The 21,559-nt window shown below is 39.4% G+C and overlaps 1 long non-coding RNA gene across 1 annotated transcript in view; it reads left to right on the top strand.

The window, feature by feature from the left end:
• The window catches only part of LOC116584640, an 82,901-nt gene extending 65,142 nt beyond the window's left edge, over positions 1–17,759 (top strand). Inside the window, exons 3-4 of the long non-coding RNA XR_004283269.1 lie at positions 15,632–15,726; positions 17,686–17,759. This is a non-coding gene — a long non-coding RNA (uncharacterized LOC116584640). The remainder of the gene's footprint in view (positions 1–15,631; positions 15,727–17,685) is intronic.
• Positions 17,760–21,559: the final 3,800 nt, after the last annotated feature.

Consider the following 21,559-nt stretch of genomic DNA (forward strand, 5'->3'; position numbering starts at 1 on the left):
CAATTAAGAGGCCCTTACAAAATCTAGGTGAGGAATGGTGAGCTCCTGAACCAAGCCCAGTGAGAGCTTTTGAAAAGGCTAATTAGATGTGGGTGGTGGGGAGGTTGGGGCACTCCTAGGATATTATGTAGATTTCTGGATTGAGAGAATATGTTATGTGCATTTATCTGAGATAGGGACTTAAGGAGGAAAACCAAGTTGGGGTAGGGTGGGGACAGGAATGAAGAATTCAGTTCTGGGCCTGCTCAAGTGGAGATGCCCTGTCGACAGATGGACATAGGGATAAACAGACTTGCCAGCCTCACTGAGACTCTTCTTTTGGGACACCCTAAGCCATGGATACTTGATTGGGCTTTTACATGGAGCAATGACTGTGGAACAAATTAAAATAACACCTGGACACATTTATAAATCTTATTCTCCTAAAAACTCAGTCATTTAACATCTCTTTCCTCACAGTCTGCCCCCCTCAAAGATGTCCATGTCCTAACCCCAGAAACCTATGAATATACTACCTTACTTGGCAAAAGGGAATTTGCTGATGTGATTAAATTAAAGATTTTGAGATGGGGAGATTATCCTGCATTACCTGAGTGGCGTAATGTAATCACAAGGGTCCTTAAAAGAAGAAGGTGGGAGGACAGAGTCAGAGGAGGTAAGATGAAGGCAGCAGTGGTCAAGATGATGCAGGGCCATATGCTAAGGAATTCAAGTGGTGTCTTAAAGCTAGAAAAGGGAAGGGAATGGATTCTCCAGTAGAGCCTCCAGAAGGAACCAGACCTCCCTATACCTTGACTTCAGGCCTCACTGAATTTGGTCTTTGGACCTCTAGAACAGGAAAATAATAAATGTGTGTTGTTTAAGCCATCAAATTTGTGGCTATCTGTTATGGCAGCAATAAGAAACTAACACAGAAGTAGAGCAAGACTTGAAGCTGGAGGGCACCACGATGGCTGTAGACGCTGGCACAACTGAAACCTCAAACCTGCCTCAGCCTGAAAGGCCTCAGAACCCAAGCTTATTATTTCTTGGTTGGATACCAGTAACCAGTGCAACACTTCCCCAAAGCAATCATATTTATTGTCATTTCTTTGGCTAAACCAGTGGTTTCCAGACAGGGTGTGCCAGGAGGTGATTGATGGGCCCCACCCTTAAAGTTTGAGATTCAGTAGGTCTCAGGTAGGACCTTTCTGATAAATTCTCAGATGATGCTGTTGGTCTGGGGACCACAACTTTGAGAACTACTATAACGTGTATGTGTATGTGTGTGTGTGTGTATAAACCTCCTTTATACTCATTATAAGAGTTGTTGTATGAGTCTTCTCTCTTCTTTATTGGATTGTCAATTCTCTTAGATCTCATTCTTCTTTATATCCTCAGAGTTTAGCAATGTGCCTGACCAAGTAGACATTTCATGAATGCTTATTGATTTCCTGTGTAGTCCTGTCCCATTTCTGTTCCCTAATAGTTAAGGACCCATCTCCTTTCAGCAAAAGATTATATTGCACAAAGCATTCATTGAGATGCAGAATTTTTTTTTTTTTACAACCCCAGCAAATTTCATTGAGATATAAGCAATGGAACACTATTCCCAATGAATTGTGCATGGTCCACTCTGTGTGTATGTGTGGCTTTTTTTTTCATATATGCCTGGAAGACTAAGTTAATTATCCTTTGGTTGTTGGCAACTTCTCAATAAGAGAGTTGTCAGATGCAATACTATCACAAGGCATTTGGTGACATAAAGAAAAGCAAAATTATGTAAGATGAATAAACATTTTTTCCCCACTGGGGGCAAGAAAGGGGTGAGAAGAAAATCACATTAGTAGTTGAAAATGTTCTTTTTCATGAGAGCTTTCAGGAAAAATGGTGTTGCTTTATAGCAGTTAGCACTGGGTTCCCAGATGTGATGCAGTTTTATTTCAACTCAGCCTTTCCCTGAGATTTCAAAGCTTGACTCTGCCCCAGAACCATTTCCTAGCCTGATGTGACTCCCCAGTTGAGTTCTGAAGAGAGGAGGCTCTCAAGGCAGGTTCTTAAATCTTTCATAATGTGCTTAGAATTCTCATGTTAAGCTGTCTAGAGACCCTCATGTACCAGATTCTTCAAATATTCTTTCTAGTCGGTTGTCTTGAAATCTGTAATTGGCCATTAGAGTATGAACAGGATGTCCTATAATGTCATAAAATATAGTGACAGTTTTCTTTTGTTATGCAATCCACGGTGATTTATTCTTTAAGATAAAGCTGCATGGTTATAAGGCACATGTTTACATATGACTGACCAAATTGTGCCCATCTGACTTTGCCCCCATTGAACCCAAATGCATCTTCAGTATCTTTCTCAACACATTACATTATATGGCTGGTAGTGTGGATTCTGGAGTTAGAGCTGGATTTGAATATGCACTACTCTAGTTACTAGAGATCAGGCCTTGGACAAGCTACCAATCTCTAAGCCTTAGTGTTAGTAAATAGGAGAAGTAACAGTACCATCTCACAGAGCCCTAATGAGCTTAATGAGAATATGCACACACATTCCTTAGCACAGGGCATAGCACAAAGAGCTCCATAATGTTACTTATTCTTCTCATTATTATTGATAGCTATTAAGAATGGGCAAAGGATGGAATCATCCTCCCCCACTGTGCTTAGATCATATCTGGGCAGAGTCTTTATCTGTAGGTTTGAGTTACTTAACTAACCAGGCTCTATCTCTTTTGGCATGATAACACAATTGAGTGAGCACCCAGTCATGCACCCAACGTTGACTCGAAGCCTACTTTTTCCTGCAACCTCTTATCTCCTCCAAACCATCCTGCTCAAATGGTCATTTAGACATTGAAGAAGCTGCTGTTACTTTTATCACATTCTCTTAACTCTTAGAGGACCTAGGTTAGAACCGAGGCTCCTATAACTTACCACCTGATCCTGTCTCTCACTGGAGTTTAAAGTTGTTGAATGCAGTAATTCCTATTTCATTCAACTACCCAAGCATATCTTAAACCTATCCATTTCTTTCCATCTGCATTCTGCTACTCTTTTACTTCAACACACCATTATTTCTTGCCTGAATTTCTGAAATGGCCTCCTACATGGGCTTTCTCCCTCCACTTTTGCCTGCCTGCCAACCAGTCTCCATTTGGCCAGTTTGATATTTTAAAAATGCAATCCTGACCATGATCCCTGATTATGGGATCATATATTTTGTAATAAAATATAAATATATGGGATCATATATTTTGTAATAAAATATAAAAGCAAGAACCCAGTCTATATGGCCCTTTTTAAATTTGTCTCTGCTTATTTCTCTATTCCTATCTCATACCATTCTCCACCTCCCTCTCTTCATCACCGCTAAACTGACATCTTTCAGATCCTCAATAAGCCAGCCTCTTTCCTTTCTCAGGCTTTTTGCGCATTCTATTCCTTTTGCCTAAACGCTATTCCCCCAAACTCTTAATCTGCATGATTCTGGTTTTCCTGATAGGCTTCCAGTCAGCTGTTCTTTCCTCAGTCTTTATTCATTCCCACTCCTTAATATGAGTTCTATCACCACCCGTTATTTTTGCCAGACTATTTGTATTTTTTCTTCACAATGCTTAGCACAGTTAGTAATTCTACACATCAATCTATACTGGCTAGTTCAGTATTTCTCTCTCCTTCTATCCAGTGTGATGCTTGTGTGTTTAATCAGTCTCTTAGCCCAGGAAAAATCTTAAACAGGTTCTGGTTATCTTCACAAATGCAAGAGTAATACCTTTCCCTCCCTTAACATCATACTGACATGACAGACTATAAGAGCTTCACCCTCCTTTTGGGGGGGGGGTACTTACTGTGTCCTGGTATTTTGCAATGGAGTGCTTGTCCTCATGGGGTAAACTTCCTGAACCAGGTCCAGGAAGAGGAGTGTTGCTTGAGCTGGGGAGTTGATCGAAATATTGTCAGAGTTGGCAAAAATTTCTTTAACAAACTGCAATATTTTTGTGGCTTAATACAATAAAAATTAACTTTTTCTCATATAAGAACCCAGTGCAGATGTTTCTGGTCAGAGTGACCACCTTAGGTGGCTGTTTTCCAGGTAGGGATCTAGAGATCCAGGCTCCTTCCATCTTTTGGCTCAGTCATGCCCTAGGGCCTTGGAGCCCATCATTTATATCTGACAAAATAGGAAAGAGGGAGCATGGAGGATGCATTGGATGTATTCATGAATAGGATAGGAAGTGGTCTAAATTACTTCCTCCCACATGCCATTGGCCAGAACTCCATGGTTTGTGATACAATTTCATCTAACTGCAAAGGAGGCTTGGAAATAGAACCTAACTTTATCCCCAGGAAGGAAAGGCAAGCATGGAGCCTAGATGACTGGGAAAGGATGGCTGATATGGACCCTGGTATGAGTGACAGGTGATGTTGGCAAATGCACCCTTGGCTACCATCTGGTTCCTGTGTGTCCACAAATTCTCTTCACTATGGCCCATGGTTGACACAGCTTGTTTTCACTGATGGCCTCTTCAGGTCTGATTGTCCCTGCTATCCCCACTGGCCTCTATGGCAATTCCCTTGCCTTCCAGTTTTCTTCCCCTTTCTGCTCAGGGGAATCTTCTGTTGCTAATTGGGGTATCTAGGGTGAAGCTCATGATAACATTTGCTCTAGTGTCACTTTTATTCCTATAAATATAGGAAGTGTCTCCTTTTTTCCTCTGTCTACTGCTTATAAACTCTCTATCCTAAGGCAATGAACATAGCCTAGCTACACGAGTGGGAACAGGGAAAGAAAAAAGTAATTATTGGGAGAAAATAACATTGGTTAGTATTTCAAAAACATTATCCTACAACAATACAAGCTCAATGAGGGTAGAGACTGTGTCTGCATGTATACCATAGTATCTCTATAATCTCATAAAGGAATAAGAGCATGAATGTTGTAAGAAGCAGCATTACTCACAGATAACCTCTTGCATCCTGATTCTTCCACACCTTCCCAAGCTTCTGAAAGGCACATGAGTTGTGCTTTTGTGGCCTCCACAGGGAGACCAGAGAGAGCTATAGTGATGGCGCTCTGGACTCTGCAAGTTTGACCTTGTTTTACACTTTTATACACATATTCCCATATACACTTAGAGTAAAAAATAATCCAAGAAAAGAGTACAGAGAACAATAATAGAGGGAAGAGGAATAAAAACACCCAGTGCCTGGCACATAGGAACCCTATAAAGGTTACTAAAGAAAGGAAGAAATGCCCAGTTTCCCCTATTCAGAGACTGAAATAGGCAATTCATGAACATGCATTGAATTCCAACATTTTTCCCTTAAAAGTTTACTAAAGAGAGCTATGCTGTAGACTGGTCATAATGTAACTCTTATCCCTTAGCAACAGACTAGGTTTGTTTTTCTAGCTGATGTGACTTAAGGATTGTGTGAATGCTGTTGAATGCTAGGAGAGAGCTAATTCTGATGGCAGGGAGAGGCAGGACCAGGAGGCTTTGAGGGTCTCATCCAACACTAAGGAAAGTGATGTAGCTTGAGATAGATTCTTTTTTAAAAAATTTTTTATTTTAGAAAGAGAGAGAGCATGAGCGGGGGCGGGGGGCAAAGGGAGGGAGAGAATCCCAAGCAGACTCTGTGCTTGGCACAGAGTCTGATGCAGGGCTCCATCCTAGGACCCTGAGATTATGACCTGAGCTAAAATCAGAGTTGGATACCAAAACAATTGAGCTAACCAGGCATCCTGTGGGATGGATTCTTTATCATTATTTCTTCTAATGGTATTTTTGAAGAGGGAAGAATTCAATGAAAACTTTTTTCCTTTTTTTTTTTTTTGAAACCTCTCATCAACATTTGTGGCAAACACTAGAAGTTGGCACTGCCAACTCTCATATCAACCCCCTTCTTTCTGGCCTATGTCTATTATATGGTCTGAATAAAATATGCCATTCCAAAGCTCCCTTGCAGCCAAAGAGGCCATCTGACACAATTTTGGCTCTGGGGACATAAGTTACCCCTTACTTTCTTTTCTTTTCTACCCTGAATGGATAAGATTGCAGCAGCTGTAGGTAGCATTTGTTACCCTGAGGAAGAGGTCAAGAGACCCACAGAGATGCTGGCCCTGATATTGTTGAGCCACTGAACCAATGCAAGGAGACACCTGTCTTTAGAATTTCTTTTAGGTGGGGAAAAATGAACTCTTCTTTGTCTACAATACTGAAATGAAGGATTGTGTCACTTGCAGCCTAAAATATCCCTTGTTGACAGCTCTTCTTTCTTTTCTTTTGTTTTTATCCAGATGAAAGTAAATAAACCAGCTATATTTAGTAAATATAATAAAAAATAATATAATATACTTATATAGTATATATAATATATAATACATTATATATTATGTATTAATGTGTAATATAATATAGTAAAAATATAATAAAAATTCCACAAAATATTAAAATAAGATTTTAAAACATGGAATTGTAGAGTGGGCAAAACAATTTGGAAAAGAACAAAGTTGGAGGGCTCTCACTGCCTGATATTAAGACTTATTCCAAAGGTGAAGAATTTGTAAAGTCTTTACAAAACAAGATAATATGTTATTGGCATAAGGACAAACATGTAAATCAATGGAACACAATATAGCATCCAGAAAAGATGGAATTGCAAAATATTCATCATTGCAGAGCATTTCCCAACAGAAGAAATATTCAACAATTCCAGTTACCTCTTCTGTTTACAGTTTCAAGTTAGCTCAATTCCCAATGACTTAGCCTAAGATAAATTGTAATAATAATGAATATGTTTAAAACTAAATTATTTCCTTGCCTAGGCTACACTTTCCTGATTTCAGGTCTTCCTATCCTCCCTGGTCCCCCTGAAGTTTTAGGAAAACTCATTTGCCCTTCCAGTAAGCCAGTCCAGGCATTATCCCTTTCATTCTCAAAAGTGTGCCTGGTGGATGGTGAGAATACCTTTCTCTGGGTTTCTTGTGTTTGGAGCTAAGCACTAAGAATTATAACTTTATGTGATTAGTGCTCTTTATATTCATATCTTGGATACAGTGAATCCCTCAGCCTCATTATAGATCTGATTTAAAGCAGGGAATGGAGGTGTGGTAAACAAACAAATAACTATAAATGACAGCCATGTCAGTTAATATAAAATTATTTCTCTGCTATAAGGATGTATTTCAAAATCAATGCCATGATGAGACACCAGCTCACACCTGTCAGAATGGCTCAAATTAGCAACACAAGAAACAACAGGTGTTGGCAAGGATGTGGAGAAGGGGAATCCTCTCACACTACTGGTGGAAATGCAAACTGGTGCAACCACTCTGGATAGCAATATGAAGTTTCCTCAAAAAATTAAAAATACAGCTCCCCTATGATCTAGCAATTGCCCTATGGGTATTTACCCAAAGGATACAAAAATACAGTTTTGATGGGGTACGATGTTAATAGCATTATCAACAATAGCCAAACTATGGAGTGAGCCCAAATGTCCGTTGACTGCTAATGGATAAAGAATATGTCACACACAAACACACACACACACACACACACACACACACACACACACACACACACAGAGGAATATTACTCAGCCACCAAAAAGAATGAAATCTTGCCATTTCCAATGAAATGGATGGAGCTAGAGTGTATTTTGCTAAGTGAAATAAGTCAGAGAAAAACAAATACCATATGATTTCACTTGTATGTGAAATTTAAGACAGAAAACAGATGAACAAATGGGAAGGGAGAAAAGAAAAAAAAATGAGAGGGAAACAAGCCACAAAAGACTCTTAATGATAGAGAACATACTGAGGGTTGATGGAGTGAGGTGGGTGGGGGATAGGTTAGATGGGTGATGGGTATTAAAGAGGGCACTTGTTGTGATGAGCACTAGGTGTTGTATGTAAGTGAGGAATCACTGAATTCTATTCCAGAAACCAATATTGTACTGGATGTTGACTAAGTAAAATTTAAGTTAGAAAAAGATGTATTTCACTAGTTCTAGTAAATTCAGAATTTGGTTTTGCATATGGAAGGGTGATAATTTAGTTAAATAATCCCTTACGAGTGAGCATTTCAATTTTTCCAGGTTTTTTTTTTTTAGATTTATTTATTTATTTGAGAGAGAGAGAGACCATAAGTGGGGGGAAGGGCAGAGGGCGAGAATCTCAAGCAATCTTCCTGCTGAGGGCAGAACACGATTTGGGGCTCCATCTCAAAACCCATGAGACTCTTGGTTAACTACACTTAACTGTAGAGTCTTACACTTAACTGACTGAGCCACCCAGGTGCCCCTCCAATTTTTTCTTTATCAACAGTGTTGTGACAGTGAACTTTCTTACATATTTAGTTTTGTATTTGTGTGTAAAATTTCATCAGCATAAATTTCTATATGTAAAATTGCTGGTTCAAATAGCATGCACATTTACAATGCTGGTGGATATTTTCTAGGCGATTTTAAACTGGAAATCAATATAACAATCACATTTCATTAAAGCAAGCTTGTATCTCAGTTATAATTTTAGAATAACACCCTTATTTTACACATACATACAAATCTGCTCTCTCTAAGGAAAAATTTTTAGGTATCCAAACTATATAATTATTTTTGCATTCCCAGCCTTCATTTTAATGATCTCTGATGAATGCATATGGAGTGAATTTATAGATCGTTAGCAGTGATAGGACTTTTTTGTTAATTTTAGGCGATTTAATGGTCACAGATGGATCCCTCATTTACACATTTCTCCTTTTTGTAGACAAGAGCCCCAGTATCTACAAACTTAAGGATATAGTTAGTTGTACACTAAACTCTGAATTGAATCATTCTTTGGGTTTTGTTTTGAATCACACACTAAAGTCACAACACTTTGGAGCCATGAGGGATCTTATAGATCTGTAACTGGTACGGCCCAATTTATAGATTGGGATGCAGATAAGGCAGCACTCAGGTGGATTCCCACAGTTGAACATGTGAGCTCTCACAGGCCCAATGAACAGGAAATGCCATATGCTTCCCTGGAAGACCCTTCCTAGGATATGCCTGGGCCATCATGGTCACTTCCATTTCTGCTTCTGGAGTCTCAGTAGAGATGTCACCTCAAGGCCAGGGGACTCTGCTACCCCACAGGAGACTGGTGGCTCCCAAGGAACTGCTAGTAGAGTTTTGCTTGGGCCACTGCTCCTCTTTCAGGGGCCAGAGAGAAGATCCCCAGCCCTCAGGAGTAAGTTCCACCAGGAGGAGGCTCCTGGCAAACCTGGTCTGGATGCCCATTCTTGTCACTCCTCATCCTCCCCAACACAGCCACTTCTCCAGGACTCCAGGACTGTCTGCTACCTGATTCTTGGGCTGGGGTCGGTCCTCTTATGCACTTATTCACAACCTCCTTTTGAATTCCTAAGTCTATGCAGAGGCTAGGCTGGTGGTTCTATATTTTCTCCTTGGTGCTGAGTTTATCTGAGGGGCCTAGTGGTCATTCCCTGACTCTGAGCCTTGCTCAGGGCAACCCCCTAGTCCACTCCAGCTAGTTTTAATTTCTGAGACAAGGTTTTGGGGTCTTGATGTCTTCTCACTTTCATCCTCTATGAGTGTCTTGGGCTCCAAATGCAAATTTGGCTACTTGCTACCAGCAATCTTCAGGCTTAAGATCTCAATATTCTGTCTCCCTTACACACAGATACTAAATTCCATTTTATCCATCCATCCTACTTGAGATCATTTAAATCTGGTCCCCTTATTTTAAAAATGAGGAAACTGAGGTACAGAGATGTTACTTACCCAGGGTCACACACCTGGTCATGATAGACCAGAGACAAGAGTTCTTGTCTTCTAGATCATAATTCAGGGCTCTGTTCTTTCTTTTATTTTTAAAAAATATTTTATTTGAGAGAGAGATCGTAAGAGAAAGAGAGCACGAGTTGGGGGGGCAGTTGGGGAGAGGGAGAATCCCCAAGCAGACTCCCCACTGAGCAGAGAGCCCGATGTGGGCCTTGATCCCAGGACCCTGAGATCATGACCTGAGCCAAAGGCAGATGCTCAACCCACTGAGCTACCCAGGTGTCCCCAGGCTCTGTTATTTCTAATAAGATGTTTCTATTTTGTGGGGTTTCTCTGGTAAGTTTTGGAATTCTAAGCCACTGACCTTTTGGCATTCTTGGCCACAGTCCATGCCGTCCAGCTGAAATATGCTCAGACATGCTGCATACCTTTTTATTTACCTAGTGGTGATTTCCAGAGTCAAAACCATACTGCTCATTAAAATCAGCTGCTCTCTCAGAAAACCCACATCATCATTTCCCTCCATTAGGACTGAATAATCAAGGGCTAGTGCTGAGAACACTCATTGCCCCAGAATGTACTTAGCTGCTTCGCTGTGACCCAGTAACTCTAGAAAATACTTATGCTCCAGCCCAACCTTTGGCACATGTTTCCTCAGCCCCCCTGGACTTTCCATTGGGTCAAACCTTTTTGAGGTGTTTTCGATTCTGTCTCATTCAAACATTTGTCACTCGAAGGACAGCTTAGGGAAGTAACTAGAAAGCAATTAGAGAGGGCGCCTGGGTGGCTCAGTGGGTTAAGCCGCTGCCTTCGGCTCAGGTTATGATCTCAGGGTCCTGGGATGAAGGCCCGCATCGGGCTCTCTGCTCAGCAGGGAGCCTGCTTCCCTCTCTGTCTCTCTCCTTGCCTCTCCATCTACTTGTTATTTCTCTCTGTCAAATAAATAAATAAATCTTTAAAAAAAAAAAAAAAAAAAGCAATTAGAGAGGTCAGAAATCATTCTGAAAAGCAATCTCAATCCACCAAGTCATGGTTCTTATCTTTTTGGGGCTGGAATCCTCATCTGTGGCCTGGAATTCTGGGTATAGACCCATTCTTCAGGCTGATGGCTAGCTTTGTGTGAATGTGTAGATTGAGAGTGGACAGGTCATGGTGGGGGGAAGGGAAGGGTAGTAGGAGTTTTCACATTTAGAAGTTATTTTCTGAGCAATCTTATTTAAAAAAGGCAAGAGCTGGGGCACCTAGGTGGCTCAGTTTGTTAATTGTCTGCCCTCAGCTCACCCTGGGATCAAGCTCCACATTGGGCTCTCTGCTCAGCAGGGAGCCTGCTTCTCCCATCCCCTCTGCCACACCCCTGTTTGTGCTCTCTCTCTCTCTCTCTGCCAAATAAATAATAAAATCTTTAAAAAGAATAAAGCCCAGAGTTTTGCTCTGTATTATCAGAATGTACTTAGTTGACTTACCTAACCTTGGGTCAGACTGCCAGCCAACATTTTGTCAGAATGCCATTCTATAAAGACAGCTTCCAGAACTCTCTGAAAAGTACCTTTCAAGAAATCAAGTTTCCATCTTGATTTATCTTTATTAGTTGACATGCAGAGAAAACTTGTTTCTCTAGGTTTGCAACCTTCATTTTACTTAAGTGTAGAAATCCCACTCTCTGTTTTCCATATTAGCTTCTCTCTAAGAGAGAAGTTCTCAGCCCTGGCAGCACATTGAATCAGTTGGGGAGCTTTTAGATATTGCCATGCCCTGGCCACACCTCAGAGCAATGAAATCATCCCCACTGGGGATGGGGCCTAGGCATTGGTACTTTTTAAAATTCTCAGATGATTCTGTTGTGGAGTTTAGGTTGAGAACCAATGCCTAAAAATTACTACGCACAGGCAACAATTTGCCCAAAAGCTGGACTCTAACCTCTGTGAGGATAGAAACCGGTTTGCATACTCTTGCTCGTCTCTGACACCTACAGTACTCCTGGCCCATGGGTAACACGTATTGACTGATGGGATGGATTCATGCTTATTTTCAACTTCATAAAGTTGAAGGTAAGAAATGGTCTCCCTTTGGCCAAGGGACAATGTTGCACATCCACAGTCATGAGCTAGATCAGTATTGGAAGCTTCTTTTTACACTGAGTCTTAAATTACAGGATCATGAAGGGTGGATGGTCCTGGAGGTGGCCTGGCTTGCCAGAGCTATGGAGACACTCAGGGGGATCAGTACTGTGTTATTTACCAACTGGAATGAAACATATTTTAATATTTTTTATACAGGTTCTCTTGTATAAACAGGCCACAGTGGTTTAAGTTTCAGTCCCTCTGTTGTCAGGGATTTCCTAGTCTCAAAAGCTGCATGTGACCTGGTGCTGTTTTCCATCACTGTCCACTTCCTTCTCCTAGCGCTCCAGCCACACTGGCATCCTCTGTGTTTCTGAACCCTATCAGATGGCTTCTTGCCTAAGGGTCTTCGCACTTGCTGTTCAGTCTGCTGGAACATTCACCCAATGGGAGGAGCTGCCAAGTCACGTTGCTAAGGGCATAGAAATAAAAATGGGAATGACAGCAGCCAGTTTGGTGAACAATCTACTATGTGGCCTCTTTAGGGAGATCTTTAGTCTGTTTGATAAAATGCTCAACCCCTCACATTTCTCTTCTTTCTCTCTGTGAGTGCTCAAAAACATTCTATTTTAACTGCCAGAATCCAAATATTAACTGTTTTTCTTTATGTTTCTAAAATAAATCTAATTGTCTTTCCTTTCTTTTCTACTCCATACTCCCTGTCCACCTCCTTCCCCCGATAAATGCTGTATACGAGCTCAGGAGGTGCTTCCTATGAAAATACAATGAAGAAAGACACATTTATATGGCATAAGATATTATTCTCTTTATGGTAGTTACTCACAGAGGGTCAGACAATGGGCTGAGTACTTCCTACACAATGTTCCATTTAATCTTCACGAACATTCATCTTAGGCCTAAGAAATCTGAGACCTTGAGTGGTCTTCATTTACCAAGGTAAATGGTAGAGCAGGATTTGACCTCAGTGCTGCCTGGCTCTATAGCCCATGCTCTTCATCTTTACGCTCTCTGTGAGATCCCTGTGAGTCTCCCTTTATAAAGCTCCAAAATTCCTATTTGTTTGAAGCTTGTTTACTGCTCTAAGAAGCTCTAACGGCATACGGCTCGGCTAAAATTTAAAAGAAGAGAGCAAAAAGAAGCATGACACAGGAAGTGATTGTAATGGCAAACAAATCACAGAAGAATAATAGGAGAAAGCCTCCATACAAAAGGCTTTTATTAATCCAGGGAAGTGGCAGTGATATTTCATCATGAAGCACGATCTAGCAAGAATGGGCCACCAGGCTGAATTATATTGGAATATCTTATCTTCATGTTGGGCACATAAGCAAGGGTGCATATTATATGCCTGGTTATTTTTCTTTGGGTTGAGTCATGTTTATGCAGTAAATTTCTCTTGGGGTACAATATCCCGTTTAGGCTTTTCACAAAACCATGGTTTCCTAGTCTTACATTCGACATGGTTGAAAAAGATATTTCTTCACGGCTTCTATCATGTCTACTTAATCCTAAATTATTAATAGTTTCAATTTCAATATTCCCAAGAAGTTACTATTTTCTCTCTAATTATTCAAGGGGAAGATTTGAGTGGAAAAAAAATGTTAGCATTTGTGTTTTTTTCCCTTCATAACATGCTGTTAAAAAATAATGAGAAAATGTGGTGCCTGGATCAGCAACATACAACTCACCTGGGAAACTTGTTTGAAACACAAATTCTTGGGACTCACTCCAGACCATATGTGGTCTGCTTAAAGCTTTATAGTTTCAACTTTTTGCACGTAGGCTTATAATTCTTTGCATATTATATTTTTCCATATGTTATCTGGTTGTACCAGCATCATTTATTAAAAAGACTTTTGTGCAAAATCAATTGACTATAAATGTGTGATCTACTTCTGGTCCCTCTAATCTATTCCATTTATCTATTTATCCTTCACCAGTACCACACTGTCTTGATTACTATACCTCTATTTTTTAAAAAAGATTTTATTTATTTATTTGATAGAGAGAGAGAGCACAAGCAGGGGGAGCAGCAGAGGCAGAGGGAGAAAGAGGCTCCCCACTGAGCAGGGAGCCCGATGCGGGGCTTGATCCCAGGACCCTGGGATTGTAACATGAGCCAAAGGCACTTGCTTCACCGAGTCACCCAGGTACCCGGTTACTATACCTTTATAATATGTCTTGAAATCAGGTGGAGTAAGTCTCCAACATAGTTTTGTTTTTTTTTTCTCTTTAAGTCATATGCATTTTCTCTCAGTAATGCTTTGTGAGTTTTTGGTGCAAGGATTTGCATATCTTTTGTTAAATTTATTCCTAAGTATTTTATGTACATGTATAAACAATCATTTCCATCCATCTCCAAAACTCTTTTCATTTTCCCAAACTGAGATTCTATATCCATTAAACACTGAGTCCCCTCTTCTTCTCTTCCTTTAGCCCCCAGCAATCACTATTCTACTTTCTGTCTCTATGAATGTGACTGCTCCAGGTGCCCCTTGTAAGTGGAATCATACAGTCTTTGTCCCTCTGTGACTGGCTTATTTCACTTTGCAAAATGTTTCCAGGGTTTATCCATGTTGCAGCATGTGTCAGAATTTCTTTCCTTTTTAAAGGCTGAAAGATACTCTTTTATATGTATATGCTATACTTTGTTTATTCATCCATTTATGGATTCTTGGGTTGATTCTACTTTTTGGTTATTGTGAATAATATTGTTATGAACACAAGTGTACAAACAGCTGTTTGAATCTCTCTCTCAATGCTTTTTAGTACATACCTAAAGTAGTAGTTTTAAGACTGTTTTCCAAATGTTTATTGACAAAATAGAGAAATACATGAATATAAGTGTGTGTTGACAATATTAGAATTAAAATTAAAAATAAAATAAATTAAAAATAAAAATATAGAAAGGCAATTGACTTTTGTATTATTTATCTTATATCCTGTGATTTTGCTACAATTATTAGTTTAATAGTCGATAGCTCCTTTACATTTTATGTATATAACCTTGTTGACTGAAAATAAAGATAATTTTACTTCTTCCTTCCAAACTTTATGCCTTTACCTATCTTTTCTTACTTTAATGCCTGGTTAGGACTTTATGGACAATGTTTAGGAAAGGTAGTGAGAGAGGATATCCTCGCCTTGCTCCCAGTCTTACAGTGAAATTGTTCAGTGTTTCATCAGTAGGGAAAACAGTAGCTTTGTGGTATTTTTTAGCACCTTTTTATCAGGTGGAGGGAACTCCTTTCTATTCCTGCATTGACGGGAGTTTTTAAAAAACAGCTTTATAGAGGTATAGTTGATATACAAAAAACTGCATATTTTAATATACCGGTAGACCTTGTGTCATTGAACTTTGCTTCATTTTGCTTCACAGTCATTGCATTTTTTTTTTTTTTTTTACAAATTGAAAGTTTGTTGTAACTGTGTATCAAGCAAGTCTATTGGTGCCATTTTTCCAGCAGCATTTGCTCATTTTGTGTTTCTGTGCCCCATTTTGGGAATTCTTATAATATATCAAACTTTTCCCTTATTATTACATTTGTCTGGTGATCTGTGATCAGTAGTTACAACTCACTGAAAGCTCAGACGATGGTTAACATTTTTTTTAACAGTAAGTATCCTTTAATTAAGGTGTGTACATGGTTTTTTAGAAATAATGTTCTTGCACACTTAATAGACTACAGTATAGTGTAAACATAACTTTTATATACACTGGGAAACCAAAAAATCCATTTGACTCCCCTTACTGTGATATTTGCTTTATTGCAGTGGTTTGAAACTCAGCCTAAAATACCTCCAAGGTAGACCCATACACAATTTGATGAGTCTGAATGTATGCATACACATGTGAAACTATAGTCAAGGTAATAAACATATCCATCATCTCCAAAAATTATCATACATTTATATTGAATTTCACCAAATGCTTTGTCTTTGTCTATTGAAAAAATCACCAGCAAAGGGCAGCGAATGTTATGATTCAACTCCTGAAGTTTGGTGAAAGTCCCCACTGCTTTGTCCATTCGGCTGCCTGAGCAAAAGTAAGATGTTATAAACTAACAAAGACGAGAAAATGGTGGTTGTGATGGCAGCCAACAACAGTGATCATAATACACCCTTTGACTCAATTTTGGAATTTGTAAAGCTTATAATGCAACCGAATTAATAACTTGCTACATTTGACATCTTGTGTCACCTCTCCCTCCTGCTCATGCAGTCAAACTTGTCTTTCTAAAATATAGATCTGACCATTTTACAACTTTGCTCAAAAACCTTGCTACACTACAGAATGAATTCCATAGCATGGCATTCAGTGCCTTTCCGGATTCGGCTCCATGTCGTCTTTTTAGTAGTATCTTTCAGTGCACCTCTGTCTGCCTCATCACCCAGCATTTGCCCTTCGTCGGATGTGCCATGCATTCCTCTGTGTATCATTGCTGGTAATGCTTTACCCTCCTTACGTACTCCCACAATCCACTCCTCTTTCAAGACTTACCTCAAATATTGCCTCTTCCATGGTGCCATCACAGTATTTCCATTGATCTCTATTATGTCTGTGCTCTTACTGTACCTGTAATGCTCTCATGTAGGATATTTGTGGAAAATGTGTTTGGATTATGTTTTCCTCAGCTATGTAGCCCCACATTGCCTCATATAGGGATGGCAGATATTATAGAAGCCACAAGTCCCCATTTGTGAGCCCATGGAAGATATGACTAAATGATTACAGCATGATTTTCCACCAAGCAAAAATTCACTGCAAGGCACTGAGAACATTGTTAATTTAGTAATTTATAACTGCTCTAGGCAGTTATTACCAGTTGATTAAATGAAATCTGCATTCTATCTCTAGCTAAATTTATGACCTTGTTCCTAAAAAAAGCTTAGTGCTTTGGTTAGTTGAATTTCACTGCATAGACTCCAGGGGTGGTTTCCACTGAGGACTAAATTTATCTGGGCAAGGTAGAAAGCTCGAGGATTATAGCAGATTAGAGTGCTATAGCATTATTGCACGTGGAGGAGCTGACCACATGGAATAAATCTGTTAGTAAGAGTGACAAGCTCCTGCTGAAGAGAGGCCAGGCTGTCAGACTGATTTTCTTTTCTTTTCAAGAAACTCACCAGGAGACCTTGTTATTTTCCTGGTTCAGAATCCAAGAATCTGATAAAAGGTCTGCATCAGCTGTGTGTAAGGCCATGCCCAGGGAACCTCATGGGTCAAGGGGAGGAGTGCCACAATCCATTTCATTATTGTGGGGCAAACTTTCATCAGACATAGTCATAAGGTTCCCCCTGGGAATGGCAGGTGTCTGCAACAAATAAAATTCTTTAAACCACACAGACATCAGTCTGGCTAATGTTCAAAAGTTAGTTTGTGAAATGACAAACTCCTGAGTCTTGAAGAGAAGGTCAGTTTTGACTGTTTGTCAAGTCTTGGAAATCATTCAGAGGCTATACTGACCAATACAATGGCCATTAGCCACATATGTATTTAAGTTAATTAAATTTAAATAAAATTAAAACTTTAGTTCCTCAGTCACACTAGCCACAGTTGAAGTGTTCAACTAGCCACATGTGGCTAGGGGCTACTGCATCAGACATAAGAACATTTTCATCATTGCAGAAAGTTCTAGGGGATGGAACTAGTCTAGGCCTCCTGTAAAAAACCTGAACTCCTTTCCACTGAAACTTAGAGTTTCTGCAGAATTTTCAGCTTACGTGGACCAATTATATTCTTTGGCATTTCTATCATATATATCATTTAACTATTTTATTTGTGTTTATTCACCTAAGTAAGTGGTTTTTTTTTTTTCTTTTCCAAGGCCTTTCTGTTTAATGTTCCATTTGAGAAAAATATCAAGGAGGTATTTATTCCCTCCAGTTAAAGGCCTGTGTGGTAAGCAAGATTCTATTATTTATTTTCTGTTGTTTTTTTATGGTGGTTAATATCTTCCCTGATCCCTATGAGTTCCTTTTTGTAACCCTCTGCCTGCTAAGCTGGCTATGTCTTGCATGGTTGTTTGAATTTAAATTACCTGCCATTTTGCCTTACTAAGGGAAAGGTAGTGAATTCGGCCATTAAAGGAAGGGACTATTGGGAAATAATGTGCCATAAGTCTCCCATCTATTCTGATATTTTTATTCTTGCCTCCTCTCCCACATTAAATAAAGCTATTGTATATAGGGAGATGCATTAAAAATAGGCCACACAATACATTGTGGGTAAAGCTTTCACATTGGTTTTAAATGGGGTTCATTTGAAATGACTTTAATCTTGGTTATGGAGGTTACTTGGTACAGCGTTCATTCTTTGTTACAATTCAAAGCTATATGTCTACTTCATTTATTCCTATGAAGATAAGACTAAATGTTTTTAAAATTTTTAAGTAACATGAAATATAAACAAACAGAAATAAAATGCACTATGGCATAGGAGAAAAATCTAATCTTTATTTCTACTTCTATGGTTCCACAGATTTTCATCTTTCCTTGTAATTTCCTACTGGGTCACCTCTTTGCATAAGGTCTGGATTGGTTACTTAGTATTCATATCTTCTCTTTATCCTCATGATGCTGAGGCTAAAAACTTGGTATATATTTGGAGAAAGTGAACCAAAACTTTCCCTTTCTGGTTCCATTGTTGTCTCCACTGCTCATCTTCAGAGATCCCTGTAGAGGCATGGTTAATCACATGACTGGGTTTGAATCCCAGCTCCAGCCCTCCTGGCTTTGTGAACCACAAAAGTTACTTAGTATTAGTTACTTCATCTTCTTCACCCTGAAGATGAGTTTTATTTCCAAATATATGTCATTGGAATTTCCTGAGATTTAATAAAAGCCCTTAAAACAGTACCATTATTTTTCACTTGGGCTTCAAGTCTAAAGATCATTTTTCTGTGACTTTAAACTTTTATTTTTTTTTTAAAGATTTTTTTTTTTTATTTGACACACGGAGAGAGGAAATACAAGCAGGGAGAGTAGGAGAGGGAGAGGCAGCCTTCCCATTGAGCAGGGAGTCCCCGATGTGGGGCTCCATCACATGATCCTGGAATCATGACCCGAGCCGAAGGCAAAAGCTTAATGACTGTGCCACCCAGGTGCCCCCATGACTTTAAACTTTTAAAATTGAATTGTAATTACTATAGTCTGAATGATTGTGTCCCCCCAAAATCCATATGTTGAAATCCTAGTACCCAGTATAGTGGTGTTAGGAGGTGAGGCTTTGGGAGATGATTAGATCATGAAGGATTTGCTCTCATGAATGACATTAAAGTCCTTTTATTTATTTATTTATTTATTTATTTATTTATTTATTTATTTTCAGCATAACAGTATCATTATTTTTTCACCACACCCAGTGCTCCATGCAATCCGTGCCCTCTATAATACCCACCACCTGGTACCCCGACCTCCCACCCCCCCGCCACTTCAAACCCCTCAGATTGTTTTTCAGAGTCCATAGTCTCTCATGAGTCACCTCCCCTTCCAATTTACCCCAACACCCTTCTCTCTAACTCCCCATGTCCTCCATGCTTTTTGTTATGCTCCACAAATAAGTGAAACCATATGATAATTGACTCTTTCTGCTTGACTTATTTCACTCAGCATAATCTCTTCCAGTCCCGTCCATGTTGCTACAAAAGTTGGGTATTTGTCCTTTCTGATGGAAGCAACGGATGAATGGATAAGGAAGATGTGGTCCATTAATGTCCTTTTAAAAGAGACCCCAAAGAGAGCTCCCTTGTGCCTTCCACTATATGAGGACATAGGGAGAAGTCAGTGGCCTGCAACCCACAGAAACCCTACCATGCTGGCACCGGGATTGCAAACTTCTAGACTCCAGAACTGTAAGAAATAAATTTCTGTTGCTAATAAGGTACCCAATTTGTGGTGTTTTGCATCTGACTAAGATAATAATTTATACAGTGAAATGCACAGATCTTAAGTACACAGTTTGATGAGTTCTGATAAAGGCATACACCTTATAACCTACTATCAAGACATGAGAGATTTCTATCTTCTTATTAAGTTCCCTTAGTGCTTTCCCAATCAATCCCTGCTCCCCACAACACACACACACACAGCAATTACTATTTTGATTTTATTCTCAGAGCTTATTTTCGTCTATTCTAGAATTTCATTTGAATGGAATCAAAGAGTATGTATTCTTCTGTATCAGGTTTTTCTTATTTTCCATGTAATAAATTATATATGTGATATTTACCTCCAATAGTTTATTAGCATTGTATTTTTATAATATAAATACATAAGGTAATGGATTACGTTGGGAAAAATTGGAATTTCTTTAAAACTGAAACAAAAAGAAAATGACCTAAAATATAGCTTGTTACTCTGTTTTTTCTTCTGTAATATTTCTTTTTTTTTCTGTAATATTTCTTGATATGCTGTTGTGTTTGTGTCTTTATGATAATGTCTTTAGTTTACCTTAATTTATTTGTCATGCATTTTTTCTTAATATTTAATTCACATAAAATATGTTTATCAAGCTTTGCAAACCTCACCATTATGTAATTCCAAAATATATTCATCACTTTGAATAGAAATTCCAGGGCGCCTGGGCGGCTTAGTTGATAAGGGTCTGATTCTTGATTTCAGCCTAGGTTATGATCTCAGGGTTGTGAGATGGAGTCCCACATTGGGTTCGATGCTCAGCAGGGAGTCTGCTTAAGATTCTTTCTCTAAAAATATATTCTATGTTTATAAAAAAAATTAAAAAATTAAAAAAAAGATTTTCTTTCTCCCTCTCCCTCCCCTCAGCAACCCTCCCCTCCTGGGAATTCTCTCTGTAAAATAAATAAATCTTTAAAAAAATATTTTCCTGCTCTAGTGGAACATTCTAAATAGAGAAGATGAGCAATAAGTGAATGAACAAACATATTTGTTTACTTATTTAATGTTGGGATAGTAAGTTCTTTAAAGAAAAAGAGAAGAGCTAAGAGGAACCTGGAGTGCTGGGACAGGGGATTTGTTGTTCTAAACAGAGTGGAGAGGGAAGGCCTTGCTGGTAGGTGAAGGAGGTGGGGAATGGGCCACACAGATATGTCATGGGGGTATTCATGGCAAAGGGAAGAGCAAGTCCACAAGCTCTAAGGTAGGAGGTGCTTGGCATTTCCTAGAAACAGCCAGAAGCCAGTGGATCTGGAGCAGAGTGAGCCAGCAGGGAGGAGGGCAGGAGGGATAATGTAGCCAACCAATCATGACAGGACTTATTTGCCAATTAAAAAAATTTTGGCTTTTACTGTGAACAAGATGCACGACCATTGGAGGATTCTGGATAGAGGAAGCACGTGATTTGTCTTATATTCCTAAGGAATATTGGTTTGCAAACCCCTCAGGAGCTTCCTGGATATAATTAGAACCTTCCCTCCTACCACACACACAGAGGGCAGGGAGAGACCCAAGAAATAGGCAGGTCACTCTAGATTACCAGGCTTAATAGGCAAGGTGACTTACACAAGGTGGCTTCAAGATGTCAGTGGATCTCTAGATCTTTGTACCCACCTGCCACATCTTAAAAATTCATATAAAGGCTTTAACTGGATTCAATCACATATACCATCCAGATGGTCTAAACATCACTATCTCAAGGCTCTGTCCTTGGGACAGCTTCTGGCAGCAAAGAAGTTGAGGAGAATGCACACTCCAAGGACAGGGGAGAGGGCAAGGAGCCTCCAA

This window comes from Mustela erminea, chromosome 1 (genome assembly GCF_009829155.1).
Source record: "Mustela erminea isolate mMusErm1 chromosome 1, mMusErm1.Pri, whole genome shotgun sequence".
Classification (NCBI taxonomy): domain Eukaryota; kingdom Metazoa; phylum Chordata; class Mammalia; order Carnivora; family Mustelidae; genus Mustela; species Mustela erminea.